We start from the raw sequence: 4,760 nt of genomic DNA, 5'->3' as shown, positions 1-4,760 counted from the left end.
TGTATCGGTGGTGTGGTCTGTTGTGTCAGTGGTGTTGTCTATTGTATTGCGTTGTGGTGAGGTTGTTTTTGTGTTGAGTTGCTCAGGCGGACTCTGTTGTGCCGTGGAGCCTACTCGATTTGCGGAGCAAGGGGCCACGCATGCGGTGGTCCACTGTCTATGAGTCGTAAGACCTGAGCAAACTCGCAGATGGCTCCACCCATTGCATGTGTTGCTTTTGACGGAGGTGGAGTTGTGGTGTAGTCTTCTCTGGCACACGCAGCAGGTATATGTTTCTGGTCCAGGGTTTGACTCAATGCCAGCCCTGAGCAGAAGTATGCGAAGAAGATGTAGCCCTAAACGGGGTTAGATGCCGAAANGGTACGTAGAACCGGCTGTCGTGGGAATGGCTCTTGCGCTACCCTCGTACTTAACGAGTACTCGTTTGCCAAACAGCCTCGCCTGTTACTCGTGAGTTGCGCAAGCTCAGAGCAAACTAACGAGCGAGCAAGGGGCTAAAATGAGGCAAATCCGAACCCTGGACAGCAGGCTGTGAAATATCAAATGTCGGAATTCTTTGGACGCTACTATTCACACAAACGAAATAATAATAATTTTTTTATTTACCGTTTTCATATCAGATCCGTACTTGGCTTTTTACATTAAAATACTGAAAATAAGCGTGGTCGTTGAAATTAAACTTGGAAGCCCTGAATAAGCAAAATAAGCAATCCAAAGCACAAGCTTAGAATTTTCGGCCTTGTGAATAACTTCACTCTCTGTTTCATTGTACTAGCATTAATAGTAAAATTTGCACGGTGCTAAAAAACAAATACACTCGAAACAAAACTTAGTGTAGGTTGTAGTTGGGGTCGAATAGGTTTATTATAGTTCCTAAACCCTCCATTTTTTTTGTTGCATGAAGGTTTGTTTGTTAATTTGAAAACACTACGATTATATTTTCTAATGTTTTTAAAGAAACTGCGAATGAAAACTCCAAAGAAACCTGCCCTGACTCCTGCTCCCAAGAAGCGGCTCTACCCTAAGATAGGCATGAGCGTGGTACCGGTGGCGTTAAAGCATGCCTATCACAGCAACACATTTTGTACACCGAACAAGCTAAAACGAAACACTATCGCTGACAAACTGAACCATTCCGAAATGGGACTAACACCAAAGCAAAAAGAAAAGTAAGATTATGCGATTATTTCCAAATTGTTATTACATATTTACGTATTTTTACTTAAAGGGCCCAAACAGGCATGCTGGCTCCATTGATACCCGGATTCTCTTCAATGCTCTCAAATTTAACTTCGAAAAATCGGGAATCGAGTATTGTAATGGACGGATCCATAGATTCTCGTGCCTCGATAATGAGTATGAACGTATCATCATCAACTATGTTTGGGAATGATGGCCCATCGACGAGTAAGACGACTAGGTATGGAAATCGTAATTAAAAAAACTTCATTAAATTATCTCCTTCATGCAGTTATAGTCCAGTGGTACGTAAATGTATGGCCGAAATCGGAAATATCATGGACAACAAAATGTCGAAATTTCTGGAAACTCTCAGTGAGAATTTTAGACCTCAAACTATAATTGTAGAAAAAACGCCCAGCTCTACGCCATGGACGACCGATCCAGGTAGTGTAAGAGCGTTGCCAACGGTGTTTCGCCAGGAATTGAGAAGTATTGTAAAAGAAGTATTAAAAGAAAATGTTGGCCAGTCAAATGGAAACGAAACAGAGTCAATATTGGAGTCTTCCCTTTTAAGAAATGATCCCAAATGCCAGCTGGTAATTTTTTACTGGATTTATCAATGAAAATATTCTAAATAAGATTCTTTATTTTATTTAAGTTTTCAACAAGTAGTCCGGTTTTCAAAGTCCCTTCTGTACCTGACGGAGGTTCTGATAGTACTGAAAAATCGATTGAAGCTCACGAGCAATCAGAGGATTCTGACGTCTTTGAGGGACGTCGGCAAAGTAACGCTGCAATGCGTCGATCGCGGCGCATTTCTCATCGCTTGCAACATAGCTCAATTTCCAGTTTAGGTGCTTGTGGGACAATAAACGAGACACTAAGACGTTCACGACGCATTTCTACGATGCGAGAAAAAATTGAGGAGCAAACAGTATCCGAAATTAGCGAAACATTCAAATTGGCAGGAAAGATCCATCATAAAAACAAATCCTTATAAGCAGTTGCATATTGAAAGGCGAGAGAGTATACGCCATGCTGCACATTTGAACGGTTTGGAATCAGATGACGGAAATGAAGGGGTTAAAAATAACTCAAAGAAAGCTAAGAGCACACAAAAACGATGCATCGCTGATTTAAAAATAGTGTCATAGAAAGTTACTTTGCCAACGAACCGAAAAGTTCCACGTCGAATGTTAAATCAAAGAAACCCCATATTAAAAAACATCGAAAAGCTGTACTTGATTTACTTAACTCAGGCTCTATGAAAGAATTGCAGATACTGCCACAAATTGGACAAAAAACGGCATTCCAGTTGGTGACACAAAGGTAATTGCCTGTTTCAACCCTACCTGCACTGATTTAAGTCTATGTATGTATGTACAATTTTTTGTATTCTAGAACAATAAGTGGAAAATTTAAGAACATCGCACAGCTTGAAAAACTGCCTATATGGCGTGGAAATTCCTGGACTCGATTTGCACAGGTATTCAAAATCAATTCCCAAAATAATTTCGAAAATTCTAACTTTCCACTTGCAGGCCAATTTACTACTAGACTGAATCGTGTTTGTTTGAAATTTATTGATTTATAAAAATATTAAATAAAAAAAGGTTTTAGTTTAAAAACTCCTACAGACAATTCGAAAATTTGAATATGAAAAAAAAATCGTAAAAAATGAAAACAAAATTTCCTTTTTTCGACCAATGAATTTTGAGATTTAGAAAATTAAAATGTCTCGGACTCATGTCTCCAAGCAAGGACCGTCAAATCAGCAAGAAAGTATGACCGGCATGCGGGCGCCCCGATTCGGATGACATAATTAGGAACACCTGACTAGACTCATGGGTGTGACTCCTGGTGATACAACAACAACATAAATATGTATAAAGGACAGTAGAAATTAATTTGAACTCCAAATCCCGGAAAACTACTGAAAGGATTTAGATGCAAACCTGGAATGTTGCCTTAGTTACAGTATGTGGGCAGACATAAATCTGGGTCTTTCGTTGTTTTCGGAAAAACATATATATCAAACATGGGGAACTATTCTGAATTGCGATTCGAAAGGCGATACGGACTAATCGAAATTCATAGTGCCAACTATTCGAATCCGAATGACTTGCTTTTCGAATCGCAATAGAGAGTAGATCCCCGCTACGAAATGCGACCTGCACATGGGGAATTGAACTATTACCTGACTGGATTTATTGATTGTGTATGTATGTAGTAGGAAAGTTAATCCCGGGAAATATACCAGCCGGGATCCCGGACTTTTCAAGGTCTTGAAAATCCCGGGATTCATAACAAGAAATCCCGGGATTTTCGGGATTTGTAATTTGCACTGATGGCAATAATAGAAACTCCTTTTCTTGACCAATATTGGCTATATTTCTTTTTTTATTTAATAATTAATATTTTTTTATAAATGTTTAGCTCATTGTACATATAACAATATATTCGCGAAACCTAGATCCAAATATAGTAAAACTGCATTTTTAGTTTTTCACTCTGACGTCAGTAATTCAAAAATGATTTAAAAAATTCAGAGAAATATGCTTAGAGAAGAAGTATGGGTATAAAACTATTGAAGAAATCCTGTAGAATTTAAACATATTCAAGTTTCTAGTGCAGAAGGGCTGGTAAATATTGAAAATGTAATTTTAAAATTTTATCCTTGAGATTTCGCAATATTTGTTCGTTATCCGTTTTTTTAAATTTGTCAGCTTAAAAATTACCTATTCGTCCTGGTGAATCCAAAAAATTTAAATTTTTTAAATTCTAAAGAAATTTCCTATTGCATTTGTCACCCATATTTTTACTCTATATTGCATTTTTTAATAATTTTTGGAATTAATCATATCTTTGAAATTACAAAGTCCTTCAAATTAAATTAAATTAAATGCTGAGGTTTCAAACCATGGTACACTAATTACAGATATTGTCTTCCTAGAGAGTTTTGCTTCACATCGAAATTCGTGCTCCCTTATTTTAATTTCGACGCGGTTCCATGTTGATTCTTTTACTTTTATTTGGCTTTGCTTTTTGTTTTCGCTCAATTTAATTTTTATAATTTTTCAAAACAAAAGAAAAAACTTTTGAAATTAAGTGAGCCATACAAATTTTGAATTTATTTACAAGCAAATAGGAGCGTTCCTTATCTCCCAGAAATAGTCAGAAAAAGTCCGAAGTAGTCAGATTTAGTCCAAAAAGCGTTCCTTAACTCGGAAACGACAGCAAAAATGAGAGAGCAACACTCGGTGAGAGTGACTCTCATCAGTCCGAAGTAGTCAGATTTAGTCAGAAGAATTTTTTCTGGCAAAATCCTGAAGTGTCAAACTCGACTGAATTTAAATTAACGGAAATTAAAGAATACGCAAAAAGTGAGAATAATCTAAAAAGTGAAAAAAGTGAATTGAAATTGGAAGGAGGCAAAAAATAATTGACATAGAAAGTGTTTATCGTGCTTGTGCTTGTGTGAAGGTGTTTTGTACATACCAAGGCGAATTAATATAAGGTGATAGCAGGAGTGAAATACGTGAGTGCGAAGAGCTTGAAATGCTGGCCGACAGGAGGAA

General features: G+C 37.3%; 1 pseudogene; it reads left to right on the top strand.

Annotated features, from left to right (window-relative positions):
* The first annotated feature begins 957 nt into the window (after positions 1-957).
* Positions 958-2,816, top strand: LOC108382832 (uncharacterized; annotated as a pseudogene).
* The last annotated feature ends 1,944 nt before the right edge of the window (positions 2,817-4,760 follow it).

This window comes from Rhagoletis zephyria, unplaced genomic scaffold (genome assembly GCF_001687245.7).
Source record: "Rhagoletis zephyria isolate East Lansing unplaced genomic scaffold, Rhagoletis_zephyria_1.1 Rzeph_scaffold_28902, whole genome shotgun sequence".
Lineage (NCBI taxonomy): Eukaryota > Metazoa > Arthropoda > Insecta > Diptera > Tephritidae > Rhagoletis > Rhagoletis zephyria.
This window is presented reverse-complemented; position numbering and strand designations above follow the sequence as displayed.